Genomic DNA, 22081 nt, shown 5'->3' with positions numbered 1-22081 from the left:
GTGCTCATGAAAATGCAACTTTTTGAAAATGGCTCCCAAGGTGGAAATTTTCAGAAGCTGGGGAAAACTCAACTTTTTAAAAACGCTGCTACTGCGCATCATAGCCGGAGTAAATATCTCTGCACATGTGTGAGTAAATGGATAATAACAACAATGGCGGCTTACAGAGTGACATGACTCCCAGTCCATAATTCCTGGGAGATTTATAGTTGAGTCTTCCGTCATAGCAATCCATCTTTGTTGTCTGTCCATGTTTAGTGTATTGTTCTCTGCAAGCATGTGTGTGTTGATTCATTGAAAAATCAAAACCAACAACACCAACACATGGCCTAGCATGCAAACTACATTGTTTTCAGCATTTTTGCCATTTCTGTCTAAACAGACATTATTTTCAAAAAGTTGTATTGTAAAAAAGAAAAAGAAAATTTTCTGAAACATGCAAAAATTATGCATTTTCACTTGAAATATTGTGTAAACGGGGCCTAAATGAGTGTGTGCATGTGTGTGCACGTGTGCGTGGTGTGTGTGTTTGAGAAAAAGTGATTCACATAAATGATTGAGGACCTCAGTGTTAATGTGTCTGTCATGCTTGAATAAGCAACACAAATAATCAAACAGAGTGATCATACAGATACGAACTTGTACATCTAACCATCTCTTCCACACACATCGCTACAAACACACACACTCACACACACACACACGCTCTGAGCTTTAATTCCTCCTCAGCAATAAGCTCTTAGGAAGCGACAGCGGCGGTTAAGGCATGACAGCTCCCTGGGGACCTTCAGTGCAACTCAGCAGAGAGCTCTTTGTGACTACAGATTACCTCCTTTTGCATTCCTTTTCCATTGACAGAGGGCCCTTCCTGGCCTTCCTCCAGCCTACAACCTGTCCTACTTGCATTTTCCCCTCCTTGTCTTTTTCATTCTTTCTCCATCTATCTAGCCATCTGTCCATTACTACCACATCCTTACATTCCCACAGGGTGGCTATCAGTTCAACGATTTCTCCTCAAGCTACTGTCGACGTTTGGCATGAATGCACAGGAGTCAATCCCCTTGGAAACCTGCGGTGTCAGTCCCGGATGCTTTGTCTGAAATAATTAGGAGTTTCATTAGCATCAGGGAGCATGGCGCCATTCGTTGCCTGCTTAGAGTACCCATAATTGGTGTCTAGAGCTTGAGAGCTTCACCTCCCCCGACACCAGTCTTGGAAAACTAGATGTCTCAGATGTCATGTTTTCCCAGGCCCTATCAACCTTACACAGGAGAGCTGCTCCCTTACTTGTCTCTTTTTTACCTAGCATTTAAAAGTTTGATGCACCTTGCCTTCCATTTCTCGACTCCATCTCTCACTGCCATTTCCAGCAGCTGCTCAAAAGGAAAGTCTTCTAATCTGTCTTTCAATATTTCATCCTGTCGTTCCATGCACATCCATGCAAAAAACAAAACAACAACAACAACAAAAACTAAAGGTAAAGCAAAGTTTTATTTAACACCCTGCAGAGAGGAACTTCTAAAAACTTAGGTCATGTTGAAAATAGCAGCATCTTCCACATACAGTCTGGTACCTATAAATTGTAGAGCAGTCACTTATAGTTTGTGTCACTTATATAAGTTAATCCACTGTTTATAAAAGGAACTGTTGCCATAAACAATTATATTACCTTGCTTTAAATTATGGATCTTTACTTGTTGACAGCAATTTCAAAATGAGACAGACTTTTGATAAATGATTACACACACTGCTGTCGTGGTACCAGATGTTAGAAACTTGACAGCAGTGCAGACAAATTTAATTGACAACTTCTTTTCTGGACATCTTTGCATTTTAAATTTCAAAACAAACTGTTGGTTTACTGATGAAAAAGCAAAGTGAGGTCACAACAAATGGATCCTGTGGTAATTGTGTTTATTTTGATATTGTCAGACAGCTTGCGTTGACTCAAAAAAGTATTGGTAATGTCGAATATTAAAATTAGTTGAGAGTCATTGCTGTAATCTCATGTTTTCTTTAAAAGGATAGAAAGTTCATACAACTTTTTGAATCATGTAAACATAACAATGGCCAATTTGGAAAACACAGCAATAGAAAACTCACAACAATTCTCACTTTGATATTTCAAACCTTTTGCTGAATGTTACAATTTACTTATTTATTCTAAGGTTTTTGTTTGTTTATAGTTCTCATGACAAGGTTTGACCCACAAACTTTATCTAGTCTATTACAGGCAGACCCAGTGACGTGCCATGAACATTAGGGTTGGGTAGGCAGGGCGTTGCACATCGAGATCACCAATGTCGACACCAATGACGGTTTCATATGTGTGTTAATCTAAAGGCCCCTGAATACTCCCATTCAGAAGCCAGAAGAAGAAGAAAATATTTCGGCACTGACGTCAGCCAGCTGCCAACAAAAATGCTTTTTCGCCAGGACTGTTCATACTCTGAGAAGAAGCTGAGGAAGTCGCAGGCCACGCCCACAAGCTTTGAGTGATGCGTTCAGGGGCATCTCGTAAAGCCGTTCTCCAACATGTCAACGAGCTGCAGGGCTCATATAGTAGCGGGGAAAATCGAGATCGGAAAACACTATTAAAAAAACTTAAACAATTATTCAATAGCGGTCTCCATACTCTCCCAACAAGATATATCTCATCACATGGCAGCACATCCCTTGTTTGTGTTGGAAACACAGAAACACGGAGACAATGACAACAACTCGGAAGGTGGAGCTGTCTGCCATGCAGAACCCACTCTTGCAGCGTGTCTGCACCCCAAATTCACATGAAATTGACAGCCAAAACCTTTACCCTAATAGGCTTGTACACATATTCAAATTGTGCAGCACCTCTTCCTCTTAATTCATCAGATCCTTCCTTTTGTACCATTCACTGTGGAAAAGGACCAACAATTTTCTGACCTTTCCTTTGCTGAAGGTCTTGTAGCTCAGGTGTTGGTCTCCCTTCTTTTAAAAGCTGGTGATTTTCCTCGAAAGAAAGTTGTGAGCATTTCTTTATCATCTCTATCGCTGTTATCCTGCCTGTTAACCTGCCAACCTGGTAGAGAGCGTAGCAGCACTGTATCAATTCACGAATGCACTGTGAACATACGTATAGCATTTACCATAACATGGTTACGTCCAGAGGCAGTGTAGCAATCTGCCTTTTTACGTAAATGATTTTCATATTGGGGAACTGACTGATACACTGGATATGACCAGCAAAGGCAGAGCAGCAGTGTGTCTTCAGGAGAGCGTGTGGCCTTCAAGAGAGGGTGTGTCTGCAGGAGAGGGCGTGGCTTTCAGGAAGGGGTGTGGCCTTCACAGTAAGACAGCGCAGGAGTCAGTGACCAGGAAATAGTGGTGTTGAGTCATTTGGGCTATGAAAAGCACAAAATGCTGACACTTTCAAACCTATAGGTACTGTAAGCTACCGGAAATTGAAAAATCAATTATATTAAAATTAAAACAAATAATCAAAATGAATATTTCATTAATTTCAATTCCGCTTTGGGTAGGCACTGCCTATTCTGCTACCCTGACTGCACGTCACTGAGCAGACAACCCCCCCCCCCCCCCCCCCCCCCCCCCATCTGGCCGAACCACCAAGCAATTTGAGAACATTTCACAGAAAACTAATTTCTTAAACACTGACATCCGAGCTGAGATATAAGTGATGCTGCCATGAAACGAAGCCTTAGAGGAAGTTGCTCTTGTGCAGAACAACATTAAATGAATATATTCTTAATATGTTATGATATTGGTCTGTTGAGTGCTTCTGTACATCTCTCGAGCTCATAAAATTTAGATAAAAATCTTTACTTGCACAAATATAAAATGGAAGGCTTGAAAAACCAGACAGTATAACATGGCATCAAAAAACATTTTTAATGCCATGTCTTTACAAGAAATTGGTATCACATTTAAATAAAAAAAAAAAAAACCTTTTATGTGTGTGTGTCATAACAGAATAAAAAACATCTTATTGAACAGAGTGTGTATTCATTTGAACAAAAGCTTCTAAACTGAGGACAGACTTACAGCAGGTTTCTGAATGCTGATCAGACAGTTATGATTCAGTGGAAATGAAGGCGTGGGCAGTAATAGAACAGAGAAGAACAGATAGCTAATGGAAATGGAGGTGCACCATCAAGCAGCCTCTGAAATAAACAAGATACCAGTTTTGTCAGTTACTTCAATCAGCTATTTTCGATGGTATTACAGCAGCACATCAACGGATAATAGATTCCAGCTGGTTTACATGAAGTCACGCACCCTCTCCAAAGTCACAGCCTGTCAGACTGCTGAAGTGTTAAAGCATGTGGTGATAGGTTGAAATACATTTCCACATTTATGCTGCATAATGTGATCATATGTTCCACTGTCACAGCCTGCCTGTGAATGTTTGAATACATTGGCACTCGTTTGCATACTTCTTCTTAGAGTGAAATTCTTGTGCATATCCTGGATTTTTGCAAGTTGAACTGCAGTTGTCAACTTGTGACATTACGTCTTGGAGGTGGTACGGTTTTCTTCTTCCTGTTTTGGCCACTGAACTTAAGCATGTAACAACTAAAATCACAATAAATTAAGATCAAAGACTAAAACTCCACTTTTTAGAACTTGAATACTTTCCTGCCTCTGTGAATCTTTGCTTGTCTGCTTGTTATTACCGGGGTGTAAGACCTGTTAATTTAGATCAAGCAACGCTTCCTATTTTAGAGCTGGAAACTTGTTGGCCTCCCTGGCAAACAGCAGACTGCCATATGGGTCTGATCCATTTTAAGATGCTCTCAATTTTCATCCTAAGAAGTTGTCATCCTCGGGACCCCCGGGCCAATAAGGCTGTTGAAAACTCTGCTCCTTGCATCAAGAACAACCAGTGCATCTCAGTGTGAATCAAATCGGCAGTCATGTTTTTGAGTCATACATATCACCTCTATTGACTGCATGCTTCTCTCACCATAAATAGTTTGCGGGTTAGCGGCACTGTAGACAGTTTTAGCCAATTCTCACTTTTTAAAAATAAATCCCTGCCAGATTTCTGCTATACTCATGACATAAAAGAGGTATGAACCACAATTCAGGGCACAGTTGTTTAGAAAGCTGTGTCAACACAGACAGAAAGTATTTTAGCTACCTGATTTATTGCACTATTTCATGAGTTTCTAATGGCAGAGATACCTCATACACACTTGTCATAGTACCATACAAGTTCATTCAAACTAGAATTGTGCATTAGTGTGTGTGTGTGTGTGTGTGTGTGTGTGTGTGTGTGTGTGTGTGTGTGTGTGTGTGTGTGTGTGTGTGTGTGTGTGTGTGTGTGTGTGTGTGTGTGTGTGTGTGTGTGTGTGTGTTACCCCGTCTAACACATCATTTGTAGATGAAACATGTTGCTCATTTTTGTGACTAAACAACTGAACTATCATGGTTAACCGACTATGATTGACTATCATGTTGAGTGAATAAGAGCTTTAAAAACTCCACACATCTCATTATTTTCTTTCTTCCAAGCGAGGCTACTTCAAAAATGCATGTGTATGGGCCTTTGTAGCAATCACCTGCCTTCAGTTCCCCAATGATCAAAACACTTGGTTTTCATCAATAATTCTGTGTTGAGGTGAAGTTTTGCAAGAAAGATAATCATTGGGCAATTATGGGACATGAAGGAGTATCCAATAGTGTCTGTGACCTAGCTTTGGGAAAAGGACAACAGTATAAATGTGTCACAACTCCTTTGCATTGTAATTAGAAAGCATTACATCGAGCCGTGCTGCTGATTTCTGGATCTGATTCACCACATCGAGTCAGGTGAGGTGTACAATGGCCTAATCTTTATTGATGGTCTTTCTAGATAGGCGTACACTTTCACAGGAATTTCTGAGAGCTTCCGATGTTAGTGGCTTTTTACTTCTACAAGGCCAGGAAAGTCTGTGGAATTGAGCAGTGTATTCTCACAAATTGAATACCTCTGAAAATCCACACAAGCTCTATTAGGGCAGATCAGGCTCCCTTGTAGGCGCAGGTCTCTCTGTCACACTTACCGAAGTAAGGGAGTGGATATCACACTGCCACTGAAAATACAGAATTGGGTGATATCAAGCACTTATGACGAGGACAGGTTGTGTTTGTGTCTGAGCACAAAGAGAGAAAAGCCTGCGCTTTTAGCTGTAGTCTGGCACGACCAATAAATATCAATAGTTAGTGGTGGAAAGGAGATCATTTATCTTGCGAGTGCTGTAAGCCATCACTTTTTGGCTATATAGTGGTTGTCTCAGGGTGGGTGGGGGGTGGGGGTGTTACCATTGATGAAGTATTTAGTATTTGCAAAACAACAACAGCTTGTAAAACATGGACACTGAAATAGTGCCAAATAAAATGAAATGCAGTAGAACAGGTCTTTTTATTCTACTTTGAACTGCCAATACTGGTGACTTTAATGGGATACTTTATTAGCATTCATTAAAAAAAGGCTTAAAAAATGTTCACATACAAGTAATAGTGTGTGATGTACAAATATTAGGCAGTTAAAATGGCATTAAAATATAATATTCTATACTTTTCATCCTGATTATGCACCAAATCTCCTGTGACAGACAGAGAACAAGCAGGACAACAATTATATATTTGTTTTTAATATGTGCTGTCAATAATCAAGGATAGATTCTCATTTTGACTTCATTTTAGTTACTTTATCTGTCTGTCCATCTGTCTGGTGCTGGAATTTTTCAACTTAGGGTCTTGGGGAGTAACATTGGGGGAGAATCAACCAAATGTACATGTATTTGGACAATTGGAGGATTGTGTTGTGACTAGAGAAAAAACAAGCGTGCTCAGGAAAAAACATGCACAATCACCCTCAGTAAATTAATTGAAGTGGGCTCCTCTTGCTCTGGGCCAACAGAGTACAACATTTTTGTACCTATTCATTTTTTTAAATATACAATGTGATTAATTACATAGTAGCACAGCAGTTACATTTTGTACTCCCTGAAAGACAAATAACAAAAGCCTCCTTCACTGTTTGCAATCCACTGATGTCCTATTTGGTGATGTGCCTAACTTTAGATAAAATAGCCAAATCAGGCAATTCATCTTTGTCCAGATAAAAACTTTTAGCATGCCAGTGGCAGCAGTGGCACCCAGCCAGCTGCTCACATCAAATTGTAAGGGCCAGGAGCCTGACTTTGATCTCTGTGAAAGGAATGAACTTACACATCCTTGTTCCTGCACTGTGACCCCCTACAGCTTTCTCACACACACACGCACGGACCCACGCACGCACGCACGCACGCACGCACGCACGCACGCACGCACGCACGCACGCACGCACGCACGCACGCACGCACGCACGCACGAACGCGCACACACACCTCTCCACATCTGTAAGGTGGAACAAACCTTTTGACAGCTTCACTGAACAAGCTGTATCCCTGTGCTGGTTTGATTCTTGCTTCAGGCCAAGACAGCTGGTGTGTGATTGTGTTTGTGTGTGTGCATAGGCCTGTGTGTTTGTGTGTGTGAGTGTGACTGCATGTTAACAAGATTCAGGAACTTTCTCCAATATGATGTCTCTTCACTCCACTTTCACAATGTTAACAGCTGCACTCTTGATTCCTGTTTGAAGTGGAAAGTAAAGTATGGGAGTACATTCAAATTCGGGGTGCATGCTATATTGCAGATTTACTCTTATCATGATTGTAATATATGCAGTAGAATTTATTACAAAAGGAGTCACTGAACTGTTGTAAATTATATGTACAATGCACTGTGCACACGCTCTGTCCATGGCAACATATATGGCCACTCGATAAATGTGAGTGACTAAGTTTACTAAGTGTAAACGGAAAGCTTCATGAGTGATGGTGGATGAGAGCAAATGAGGAAAATCAGGACCAAAAAAGATCGTGGCTAACCTCCAAGTCATATCGGGGGCAGCTTTGGCAAGTCACTACGCTGCAGCACTCAGTTATTTGCAGACGCAAGATTCAACATCAGTATTTTTATTATTCTCAGAAGTTATGTCAAGGAGATACAGTTGCCACGCAAAAAGTTATCGTGTGTTGATTGGTTCGTATTGCAGTTCATTACTATGAGCACAAAAGCCCACACATCATAGAACATTATAGAAAATACATTTGCTTATTTTGCACAAAAATACATATTGGTTAGATTTTTAATATCTTGTGTTTATGTTTCTTGAATAGCTTGTATTCAAAAGACAATTGAAATATACTGTCTTGAGCAAAACAGCAAAACATCAACCTGTTTTACAACAGCGATTTTTGTTGTTGCTTGGACTACAATGAACGATTCTCATGTTGATGGCTATAGTCAGCACCTGGTAGAATGAAGCTGCCAAAACAAAAACAATTAAATTGCAACAATTAAATACGAAAATTAACATACTGTCTAGGTCAGTTAGTTAGGATAAGAGACAGAGAGAGAAAGCTCTGTTATTTGGATGAGCAAATCTAAAAGCACAACATGAACATCATCTATTAACGTGCTTGTGTTTATCTTAAATCATATTGTCATCACAGTGATCAACATTTTCAAATACCCAATATTGTGCAGCCGTCATTCAAATGTGCAAAATGCCAAAACAAACCAAAGCAAGTTCCAGGTTTGTCCAAGGCGGTAGAGTTCTAATGACCCAGACATTGTCAGATGAAGCCAACAAGCTTTAAAGACCATTGATTATTCCATTTGACTAGATGTCATTGGAGCGGGGCAAGTTGAGGACAAGTTCAAGTGTTGATTTGGGTTAATTATCAAGCCACCAAATGCCTTTGCCTCTGGCAATGACACAGGCAGTAATGCGATTCATTTAGCTACCTACCAGCTGTAGTATCCGACAAGATAGAGTAGCAACAGGGGTCTCAGATGTGTATTGGTATTCAGATACAAGCCATTGGCTTCCTGCTAGATGTGCTGAATGTTGCTCCCAGAGGGGCGCTTGTGAATGCTGGAGGCAAATGCACCTTCATACCGCCAGCATCAGCTGCCGCCAGTGGCATGAAACCATGATAATGTCAAGTTGCCAGCCTTCTAGGGTTTTCCAGGAAAAGCTATACATCGCAAGGGTTGGGACAATATATTGCACTGTGAGGGAATCCACAGAGAGTTGGATGAAATTGAGCCCAGCGAGGGAAAAAAAAAAAAAAACAGCATGTGACAAGAAAATCAATAAGGTTTAAGAGGTTTGTAGTCGTGTTTGCAGTTGTAGCCATAATGTCAACTTGAGATGTGGTGAGTTGTATACAGTACCTCGACCTAAGTAACACATCTTCATAAATTCAAATAAAGATCAGGAAGCTGTTTGTTGTGTTTTTATAAGGGATTTTTTCCTTAAAAAAATTTTTTTTTAATGAATAATGCCAAGCCTTTGTTTATTTTTGAGTTTATTTTCAACATTCAAACTGCTGGCAAAACACTTATTTTTGTGAGTTGCAGCAGCAACAAAAGCCTGCCCAGTCCATTGCTGCCAAATATATTATTATTCAGTGACACATTTCAGGTGAAAGCAGACTGAAGGAGCTGCCACTAATGATTATTTTTTATAACATGGAGGAGACAAACATTTATTTTATTTTTTTTAACAATCTGCTTTCATTATAGCATTGGTAAGTACAAATTCACTGTGATGGGAGTTGAAAAAGTTGTATTAAGATATACACTTAGAGAGGGAGCATTGGAGGATAAAATGATGCCGTAAGACTCAATCACTACCGTCTCTTGTTTATCGTACTCTTGCCATCTGGAGGAGAAATCTTTATGCGTGAAACAAATGTCCATCATGTTCCATCTCCCCACTTGACTGTCCTCCTCCTTAACATCAGAGATGAATCAGGTAAATTGAGATAGAGGAGTAAAGTGGCGCCTGACAGCCATCTGGACAATAAACAGCAATGTATTACACACCAAAATGGAGAGGTGTTTAATGTAATTCATTGGCAGCATGTGAAACCTAAATGGGCTCCCTTGTCGCTCACAATTATGGTGCTACCTTTTTGACAAAAGAGCGGGATACTGCTTTCTCTCTATGATATTCTCGCAAAGAAATGTTCACATTCGTTACATGATATTCAATGTTTCCCATATATTTGTCCATGATGTTGGCATACTGATGAAAACGTTAGAAAAGTGCACCTTGACAATTTCTGCATCGCAGGGTTCATGTATTTCTTCATTTTTCTCTCCGTCTTTTATGCTTCAAGTGCAGTTTTCACATTGACTTTAAATTTTTTTATTGAAATTGTGACAAGATCAAACAGGTTTTTTTTTCTCCCATGGTAATACATGTTATACTTAATCATCGAGCTCACTGAGATACAGATATTTATTCTTCTGCAATGTTTACTTTGACCCGGTTATATTCACCATGGGTATAAAAGTGGGCTAAAGGGTCATCTCGCATAGGGGGATCAGGCCAACTTGAATAAAATATGAGCACACTGAGAAATGAGAAAAGAAAATCAATCTGTCCTCAGACTTCCCAAGAAAAGTTAAGTGCATGTGACAAGAATAATGCAATGTGAGGAAGATTAAAATGTGATGTCTGGCAGCCTGTACCTGAGGAGCCTGAACCCGCCATTGCGACTAATTCTCACTGAGTACAAAGGGAGAGGCAGAGACATAAAATAAAGAGAGAGTAGTGCAACATCATTTCTCTTGCTTTAGGATAGGCAGAAAGCGTACACTCGTTTGAATGAGGAACAAGTGCAACAACGCAGATTTGTCGTCATTTTGAATTTTCATAGTTCAGGGTGAAGGAACAGTGTTCATTTATTGATGGATATATTGAAATAACAACAACTCTATAGATGAAACTGTAAACAAAACTGAAATGGAGACGGTGTTACCTGCGGTTGAACACAGAAAAACAGACAGTCACACATCCACATTCACTCCTACGGTGAGCTTTAGTCACCAGTTACATCCGAAACATTTTGCGAGGAATCAGGAGAACCCAGAGAAAACCCAGAACATGGGAGAACATGCAAACTCCCTACTGTATGTAAATAGTAACTACTACACCACCATGTGGTCAATAACATAAATCGTGAGCCGGGCAATTATTTCGTATGTGATGATATGACCTCCATCAGACTGGAGATACCAGATTAATTTACATTGTTTTGTACAAAAATATATGAAACAAGACTGGATAATTTAACAATGATATTTCCCACATGTAATAAGGAATTATTGTTTAAGTCAGTGCAGTTTGTTGCCTCTCTCCCACTCACTGAATGCAACTTAAACACCATCGAAATGACTGACAGTTTTAATTTGGGCTTCATGTATACTGTGGGTTTTTAAATCTACCACTGTTAGACTCAAGATTGGCCGAATATACATATTCTCAGCTAAAATGAAACTTGTTGCCCCCTGACTATTTTAACTGTTATAAAACTGGAGTTGTTCCGGCTAGAAGAAGTTCTGATTTCTAAGCAGCAGAAAATCACGGCTGTGCTGCCAGCTTCCAGGTGTGGCTGGAAATCCACGTTAATGCAAACAGAGTTAGCGTAAGAGCAAACATGCTCAGTCAACTTTCCACCACTTCCAGCACAAATCTTCTCTTACGTAATGCGTTCTGTAATATTCATTTCACTTGTTTTAAGCAATGCAGATATGAGCTGAAGTTTGGCGGTCGTTGCTTGTGCATGACAAAACATGCTTTAACAGCTGGCTCTTTCAATTTTCATCAAACTTTTTTTTGTGGGATGTGAGTGAGGAAAATGTGTAAACTCTTCTATTGATATGCATTAGGATGCAAAGAGTTCCCTTTAGTAGCCCTGAGTGGATGGCAGTTGCTTTAAAAAGTGTTAAGCGCCAACGTATTTATAAAAGAATTTTCTCCCTTGGTTCACATTTCATTCCACATCAGGAATAAAGTGAATATGGGACTACTGTAGAGTACTGATTCACTTCATGTTTGAGTCACAGCTGATTGTTTTTAAGGTAGAGAAATGCTTGTGTTGATGTAACGGTTGGCATTTTCATCTGTCAGCTATGCTACAGTCTCATTTTAAAAGGTTTATAAGGTGTAAAGCAGCTTATGTCTGCCTATAAAATACACTGCAATTCATCATTACTGGGTTTTTTTTCCATTAAATTTTTTCCCGTTTTCCCCTTCTAAATCTTCAAGAGAAGGTCACGCTCCTTTACTCTATGAGTGCCTAGCGTTTAGTGGACGAGAGGGAAAAAAAAAATCTAAACAAGAAAAGCAATCGACGCAAATCTGATTAAACTCACATTAGCATCTAGAAGAATCTCATCAATCAATGATGCCTTCGTGAGCACATTCCTAAAGGCCACCCAGGACTCGGTGGATTTATTTTTAGGTTCAGAGTAAATGATTAAATAAAAACCTCCTTAAACCCTTGACCTTTTGTCAGTGCCCATGGTTCATCCCGACTTGACACAGTTATTTGAATTCAGTATCTTCACTCATCCAAATATCTACTTTGACTTTTATATTTACAGATGATTATTTCAAGACAGCAAGTGGCATTTTCCACTCATGGCCATGACTACCGCTTAAATCCATTACAATAAAGAGAAAAAGGCAGGAGTGATGTGATGTGTTCCAGTACATATTTGACTTTATCTCAGCATTCACCGACAGCACTTAATTGTGAAACACAAAAAGTGTCAAAGCCAATTGCTATATGCATAGAAATACACAGTGTTGAGCCATCTAAAGAGGTTGCAAGTTTGCAGGTTCGATTCTCACAGCGGACAGGTCACTGTGGGTCCCTGAGCAAGACTCCTGATTCCATCAGCTCCCCAGAGCGCCCTAATCCAACTTCCCCAAACATTAGTTAGGGACCAAATCCAAAAGGCCAGGCCTCCCTGGAGGCAAGGACCCAATTGTTTTTGTAATGATTCTTATTATTATTAGGGACCGAGCCCGAAAGGCCAGGACCCTATTGTTTTTGGAATGTTTCTTTCTTTTTTGACTCCTGACGTGGCATTGAGCCCTAAATTTGACTCACTAAACACACTTAAACTCGTCAAGACTGGCTAAAAAAATTGAGAAAATGTAAAAATGAACCCTCGGCGTGCCAAAATGTGCTCTCTAGTGCCACCTAGAAACACTAAAACGGCCACCATGGCCCATAGGAATGTTGAGATCAAACCAAAACTCAATTGTTTGTCTCATTAAGACCTAAATATCACGTGCAGCTACCCCTGACCTAAATCTAACAGGAAATCTACAATTTCTCATTCAAAGTAAGATTTTCACCCAAAAGAGGCCCTCACGCAAACGCTATCTCCTCTGACGGCGAACATCGTATCGGCTTTAAAACACAATCAAATGACAGAGTAGATGCTTCTGCTGAAAAAATTCTGTTCAACTATTTGACTAGATTTCAATTTAATTAGCTGTCAAAGCTCCGAACGCCGAATCCCGCCACCTGCCTCCTCGCATTCAAATACATGGGAAAACAAAGATTTCTCCTGAAAAAAGCAGTGACTGAACACCTGGAACAAGTGGCGACTGTAGTTAAACTGTGACTCTGATCGACAAAGTGAGCAGATCAGAAGCGCGACAAGAACCTGCTGAACAAGATGATGTAACACATGTGGGGAAAACTCCTTAAAATGTGATCTTTTTGACGAGGGAGGACAATGCTGTCATTTTTTTTGATCCCGTGATATCAAGCGACATTTATCATTGAGTCAGATGGAGCAAAATCGTGCGTCTGCGTCAATCTGAGCCTCCTCGTGTCTAAAGTTTACGTCTCACTGCTTCGAAACCCACACAGACTGAAAGACAACACATTTTCTTGTCAAGAAATGATAATTTTCTCAAAAATATTTGCCCGAAAATTGTGAATTCTGAGGAGTTGTTTTCAAAATATGTAGATATAATTCGTCCTCTCACCACTCTGATGACATCATCAACTGCAGCTGCGTCCATCAGTATTGCGTCATTCACACCAAGAATTACGGAATACCGTGTCAATCGAACTGTCACCACTTAACCTGCATGTCCTGACTTTCCAAATAAAAGCCCCGTAACTCCTTCAGAATATAAGTCCTTGTTTATCAAAAAATAAAATGGTGACTTCAAAATGGACATTAAGTGTTTACCTTAGCTCGAGGTGAGCTGGCTTTCAAAACAAAAGCCCCCATTTTTTTCTAATTGAAAGTCCTTGTTTTTTAAAAATGACATCAAAACCCTAAAAAATTCCTATTTAGGGATTAGCTAGCTTGAAGTTTAGTTGGCTTTCAAAATAAAAGCCCATACATTTTGGAAAATAAAAGTCCTTATTTGTTAAAACCTTCAAAATGTATGTTTGATCAATATTTAAATGGGGCAGAGGCTATGCTTGGGCCAGAGGTCATGACTCGGCTGACCCTGACAGGCCTGAGGCCAGAGTGTGAGGTCCCGATCACGTTATAAGACAACGCTTGAGGCCATCCTCTTCAGTTCAGATGACTCCGGCCTTGATCCAGGCCATGTTATAATTTTCTCTTTTGCAGTGGCCCGATATGGCAGATTTGAGGTTTTTGTCCATGGTTTTTAATTTTTTTGCTCTTCTTGTCTACTTATCATATTTCTGTTTTATCTTCAGTTTTTTGAATGTTGAATTGAACCCCAAACAGTATCTCACATGAAGAATTCATAAAAAAAATCCATACTGGCAACAGAGTTGGCATGTCAACTAAAAGGCATAATAAATATCATTGAGCTATTAGTTGGAGGCCATGTTTACCTTTTGATGTTGAATAAAATTCCTAACCATTTATGTTTATCCTCAATCAATTTTCAGTGTTTTATTTCTATGTTCAATAGAAAAGAGAAAATATAGCTACAATTAAGTGAATGCCCACCTTTACACGGTATTGCAAGTAATCCAGTGTTATGCTTTTTTTTTCTTACACTCTGCATAGTCAACAGGGACACACATACAGTATATATTCCCCCTCATAGAATATTAAGTATACCTGATGGAGATCATCCAGTTGTTATATAACTATTTCATATTTTACAGCTTCTCATCTGAGGCCATGCCAATCCACATTGTCAGACTTCAAAGTCCTTGAAGATGAGAGTGAATGTTTAAACATCACTTGGATGACACCTTCATACATGCATCTTTAGTTGGTTCCCTGTTTGTACCCTACCGTCATGGTTACGTGACCAAATAGCGCAAACTTTGATTTTTCTTTGGCTCAGAGTCATGTTCCAGTAACATTTTCTTAAGATATGTGAACCTTCAGATGGCAACGCGTCAAGAGCCAGAAACACTGAAAATGATGTGATTTGCATGTCAGGTCGCTAATTGGTGCTGTGATATTTTTTTTTTAAATAGTCACCTACACATGCATGCAGAAAACTGTGTGGTGTAAACATTCAAGCTCCTATATACTGTCTGTCAATGTTCTCCTTATGTAATGCGGATGGTGTACACTAATACTACACTAAATGTAAATTATTTTGCAGAAGAACTTTTGTTCTCAAAAGATTGATATGTGCAAATATTTCTATGGAATCCTCAATACTTATTGTTGTAGATCTACGAACTTTTGACTGAAAGTTTTTTGTGTTTTCCCTGTTTACACAAAGACAGAGAGTGGAGTGTTTCAAAAGTGGTGCACAGTGCAATCCATTTTCAAAAAGTGCTGTGTTCAGTGACTCCCAACACCATTGTCATGCAAACAAACAACTTACTCAGGGAGTGGGTGAATGCAGTGATGCCCTTACAACACTTGCACTTGATTACAGTTACTGTTGTTACTGCTTATCACTTTAAATAATACTGGAATTATTTTAATACCTTTTTTTAAAAAAGTAAGTATTTAATTTGTAAAGTACTTTTTGCATTCCTGGTCACTTGTCTTTCCGTGCAAATACCTGCATAATTAAGGCGTTGCTATGACATATAATGTGAGAAAACTGTTTATGGAAGTTGTCCGCACAAGTTTTTTTTGGTCTGTTTGACGAAGTCGTCCAAGATGAAAAATAGGTATGGTTAACTACAATCACACTGTCATTTTTGGCATTCGCAACTTCAACGTGATATTTAAAAACTGCTCTTCATTTAAAAAAGAAAAAAAAGAAAAAAGTGCAGGACTCTTCCTGTGTTAGTTAGATGCAGTTAATCAGTTAATTTGTCAGTACGATTGACTGTGTTATGAAAAGCCTGACACAACCTCAATAATTAGAGAAAAAAAAAAGTTTCACTCATGAACGTCGACTCTCAGACATGTGTTAAGTAGATGTAACAGAACTGCTCCTCTGTTGATTTGTAAAAAGTCAGATGGGGTAGTTCAAGCATCTGGTCAGAATATCTCCTGGATGGCTACCTGTGGATGTACTCAGGGAACGTCTAACATGCTGGAGAGATTATCTCACATGCCTTGGGATTGATAGAGAAAATCTCTCATGATGGCATCTTGTTTCGTCCAGCTGCCTTCGTGACTTTTAAGTCTCGGACTGAATGTCCCCATATAAACTTTTCAGTCAAAATTCTATTACATATTTGAAGGACGCCTCCAAGTATATGTTGAATGTACATATTTAATGCACTTCAGTGGGATGTTTGTGCCAGTGTCTTGTCTGTGTGCTTGCCGATGGGCGTGACTCAGCTGTGTGTTTGGGTGACTCACTGTGACCCCGGGGAAGTAGACTGCCAGTGGAGAAGATATCGAAGGCACGCAACCATGGGCCTTCAGCCCTGTGGGGAGATAGCGAGATCCAGTTTTCTCGACGAGACAGGCCTGACACTGGAGCGACATCACCTCGGGGAGACCAGGCAGGGGAGGTCACGTGGGCAAAGGTAGCATCAAGGACAGTGTGCTGCAGATGAAGGCTTTGCTCGCCCCCAAAGCATGCACAAACACTTTGGGATGTCGACAGATTGTGTGGCAGCACTAACTAACTCATTTCAACCTGTGTCACACTGGGTTACTTGCCATGTAGCGAGCCAATTTATTTGTTTTACCTCCTGCAACATCGGCATGATTTGAAGGGGATATTAGTATTCATCGTGAAGTCAAAATGTCTGCTAACTACGACTAGATGAAGAGGAAGATTACTTTTAATTGGTTTATATTTTGTTAGATTAATACTAACCCGTTTCTGAAATCGCTGTTGCAAAAAAAAAAAAAAGAGAAAAACCTCCGGCTTTTGATGGAGTTAGGTGAAATGAAACATGGCACAACTTACAGTGTTGTCGCAGAGCTTCAACAAACACCTGACAGTCCCTTGTGTGACTCTGCCCTGAACAAAGCCTCGACCTGACACATTAGCTCCTCACCTCAGTCGGATAGATTGAAAAAGGCAGTTGCTGAATGTGCTATAAGACAAGCAGTAGACTGTGTAAGTGTTTGTCAGTGTGCTTGACATGTATGTTGTGGGGTATGAACACATATCTCATGCACCTCCTGCCACATTTCATTCTCACAACATGGAAGTGTTTGCATCCGCACATGCTCAGAAGCTTATTGCTCCCATGTGCTTGTTGTGGATGGGTTCTGCGTTTGCTTGTGTGGCAAAGACCAAGGAGCTGGTGGTGGACCCAAGAAGGAACTCCCCCATTAAAAATCCGGTGTTTGGCATTGTGGAGGATTATAAATATTTTGGGGGTGTTCATAGACAACAAACTGGACTGCGTTCAGAACACTGAAGCCTTTTACAAGAACGGCCAATGGTCATTGAACATCTGCGGCACTAAGCTGGAGGTCTTCTATGAGTCTGTGTTGGAGAGTGCTATCATCTATGTTGTTGCATGATGGGGCAGCAGGCTGACGGTGGCCGACCTCAACAGGATCAACAAACTCATCAGGAAGGCCAGTGACATGGTGGAGGTGGAGATGGACTCTGCACAGACGGTCTCAGAGAGGAAGAATCCGTCCAAACTGAGGTCCATCCTAAACAATGTCTCTCAGCCCTCCGTGATGTCGCGGTCAACAGCAGAGCATCATTTGTAACAGACTAATGTCACTAAAGTACAGCACAGAGCGACAATAAGACTATAACTTTTCCTTTTAAATAGTGTTTGTTGTGTTTTTCTGTTAATTCCATTCATCTGTGTTTATATCGGTCACCGCTTAGCCCTGTATATATTCATAGTTAATATTGCTTCTTTAACTTTACTCTGTTGTATTTATTTATTTTCTTAACTTCTATGTTATTTATTCTATTCTTTCTGTATGGAGATACGCTACAAGAATTTCCCTCTGGGATTAATTATTTCTCTTTTTTCTCTTCTCTTCTCTTCTCTTCTCTTCTCTTCTCTTCTCTTCTCTTCTCTTCTCTTCTCTTCTCTTCTCTTCTCTTCTCTTCTCTGGTCTGGTCTGGTCTGTTCTGTTCTGTTCTGTTCTGTTCTGTGCAGATGTTACGAGTATGTGCACTATGAATCTCACTCTCTAAATTAGGTCCCATACTTTTGCTACTGGCGCTTAGGACGGCAGTGACTGGAAAAGAAAAATGAAACTGTTGTTAAGGCAGCTGAAAATCTGTCTCATGAAATGTGAACCTTAAGGGCTGGATTGTGTGTCATGTCAACACGTCTCCTCCACTCTCATACCCCATTGCTTCTGCAGAGCCGTGAAGGAGGCATCAAGCCTTTACTAGATTTTTATTAGCAGGAGCAGAAGATACTTTTTCTCCTTTCTTTTTTCTTTTTTTTTTTCTTTCTTTAGCACTCAGAAGCTCATGTTTTCCTTCTCGGCATCTCTCACTCAAAATGAGGGCAATTGCATTTTCTACTTTTCACTTCAATGCGAAGACAAGGGGAAATTACCTGGAATGGTTTTCAGTGTTTGCAGGAGAGAAGGCTGTATTTATGGTGTGGTTAGGATGACGCAACTAAACCATGTCATCATGTGAGATAAAGAGTTCAATTCTGGTATTGTTGCCTGTGGATGCACAGCGTGAGGAAGGGGGTTAAACAGTACTGATGCAATAAAGTGTGTGTGTGTGTGTGTCTTTGCGTTCGTACGGTTCTACCACTTGGCCTGCCTTTTTTTATTTTTTTACCTATTTTCAGTAACTGATCCACCCGTTGGGATAAAATGAGATTTCTCTGTAATAATTCCAATGATCCACATATAAGTCATCAATTTCTTTATATACTGGCTCTTTGAAACCCCAAGAGGATGTGCGGACAGGCACTGTACATCATATTCCTTTATTGTATCTACACAATATTCAATTACATCTGACCTGAATGTGTTTCTTGTGGATGTGCGTGTGTAGAAATAGTAGTAGTAGTTGTAGAAGTCACTGTCGGCGCATGTTTGACTTTGTCCAGCCATTTATATTCCGGTCCAAGGTGAAGCGGTTCTCTTGTGAGGACTGGGGGATGTGAATAACACTGTGTCACTCCTGTCTGCATGCTCCATCAATCCTGTCAAAGCTCACTGTCACAGTTAATCTCCAAACCAAACTGTGAAACAGGACTGGTAATGATATTGGCTTGACTTATCAGGTTTTGATTATGTCCGATCTTCATTCGGTGATGTGAGGAGACTGGGCTTCATGTTTCCCTCAGTCTTATTTCATTACATCTAAAAATCAATGGAATGTGGATTGCAACAGCATAAAAATCTGCATCGTGGGCAATAAAACACACACACCCAAAATCAAATTCAGCAGTGGATCCTTTTTTACTGATAGTATACAATAAGATGTTTTACAATGTACATTCTCTTAGATTGGTATTGAAAAGCATCCTACCACAGCTAGTCTGTTGTGAGCAGGTATATGGCTTTATAAATTCCCAATTTTCAAATGTTATATCACAGTTACAAATGATTATTTTAGGAAATGAAAGTTTCCCAAAAAATGGATTCTATGCTATTTAAATCAACGTCAGCCAGACTGTATCTGCTGTGGAACCCAAAGCAACTGACTGTTCTAATTTCACAGATTTACTCACAGTAAAGTCGTCAGAGATTTAAACACCTGGAGCTTTCTATGGCTGCAGGGTCAGCATGCTAATAGGGAACAGAATAAATGTATATGGTCCATAAAGTTCTGCGGGCTCGTCGAGAAATGGGATTATTGTGTACAAAGAGAGATAAATGACTCTCAGTTCATCAAACATGGCTACTTCTAATCTCCTCATAGTTATATCAGAGTAAAGGACATCTGATAGGATTCTTGTAGGTCACAATGTGCCATTATAACATATTTTTCAATATTCAATATAGTTTTTTCTATGTCTCATATGGTTGAAAATGCTTTACAAATTTTGGAAAATGTAAGAAAATTTTAAAAATGTAAATGACATTGATGTTATGTGTAAAGTTGAATAACAGACTAAAGAAATAAATACAAAGAAAAAAAGTTACTTCTCCCACTATGTAAAGGAAACTATTAAGGTATTTATCTCACAGTTTTTATAACCACAGAAAAATCAGTCCTTTATCTTTTTACTGCTTTTTATTCATTTCAACTGAATATTTTTTGAATTGTTCAAAACCAGCATGAGGTGCTGTAAGGACTGTAATCAACCAACTTGTAATTGTTAATAGTTTTGCACTGTTTTGAACCTCTGCTTGGCTTGAGAAATATCATTGATTGCATAAAAACAGCCACAATTTGAGCTTTATTCTGGGGAAGAGGAAGAAGTAGAAAACAGCCAAACCCAGCAAGTATAGGGGTTGTGAGGAGTAATGATCAGGCAAAGGTGGCAGTTAGATTTGCCATCATACCAGATTTCAAGTAATTTCTGCTGAATGCCCTCGTTTAGTAAATTACAGGAAGACTTGGCTTGCCTTGAGGGATGGCACACAAGCCAGCAAATAGTGAAGACAATAACAAGCATGCTCTCGGTTGTGCTCGTGACCTGGTTCTGACCCTAATGTCCGCTTTCTTTTGGCTCAGAAATTGAGCTCCTCCAGAGCGAGGGCGGCTGTTTGCTCTCTGGGTCATTAATCCAACTCTCATCACTCCCTAATGATCTTTGACATGATGTCAAGGTTATCTGGATCATCCTCTGCACAGGGGTCCTGACAGACATAAAAACGAGAAGAAGAAAAATATGGGAATGCATGCATTTATGTATCATGCAGAACGTTGCTCGCCTCATAATGTGACTCTCCTCCATATGTGCATAACAAGAGGAGTCCCAAAACTCTGGGTTGAAACTTCCCGGGCAACTCAGTAAATCCCAAACTTGTGGGTGCCTATTGCCATGGCAACCGTGGTCGTCAGGGTGTGAGTGTGTTCTCAGAAATGTTTGCATGACTGTTTGAATGCGACCAATCATGTTGAGCATGACGATTGATGTGGCCTCGTCATTTTCTCTTGTGAATCACTGGGCCAAATATGAAACATGTCCAAAGAAAAGTCTTGCCAACGTCAACCCCTTTTAAATCTAGTCCCTGTAAATTTGAGAATGTGAGGAATGATCTGCCCACCATGTTCAGATCCTGGAAGCTTCTGTACTCCTGTAATGTGCTTAAAATTGCTTGACATTTGATGACAAAATGATTGCAGGACTGGGAAGAGCCCTGCAAGTTCTTGTGAACGTCAGGCAAATGTTAACCAAAAACACATGAGTGACGTATACGCGGAGTACAGATTCATCAGTTTAAATTGTTCGTAGTTTGCACATTGATCACATTAACATCTCTGAATTGATATCTGGTTTCGTGAAGCCACAATCATGACTGTTTCCGCAGCTAATGCCAGCAGTTGCATTAAGTGCCACTGCTGATAAATAGTTTTGAATCTCTTTTTCCACAAAATATTTCAAACATAATCCAAAAGGTAGTTTTTCACAACCAAAATGAATTTCCATATATAGTATACTGCATCAGCTTGAAAATTCTTTTCGGTGGAACTGGTTGCATTATTTTATCAGATTGTTCTTACGAACAATACATCAAGAAGATTTCTACCTCGTATGAGTGCATCAATGTAAGGGATCTAAGCAAATCTACGCCTGAACTGCCACTACAGTGGTTTTATATATAAACATGAAAAAATACAGTGGAATCTCTTTTAAAATTGGTCAGGGCTTGCCAACAGCACATTTATTATATATAACCCTTTACAATTTGAAATAAAATGCACATATTTTCCTCTGTTTAGGGCGACACCTGAGGC

The sequence above is a fragment of the Lipophrys pholis genome (assembly GCF_963383615.2).
Source record: "Lipophrys pholis genome assembly, chromosome: 16".
NCBI classification, from domain to species: domain Eukaryota; kingdom Metazoa; phylum Chordata; class Actinopteri; order Blenniiformes; family Blenniidae; genus Lipophrys; species Lipophrys pholis.
The sequence above is the reverse complement of the archived record's forward strand: the minus strand, read 5'-3'. Positions refer to the sequence as shown.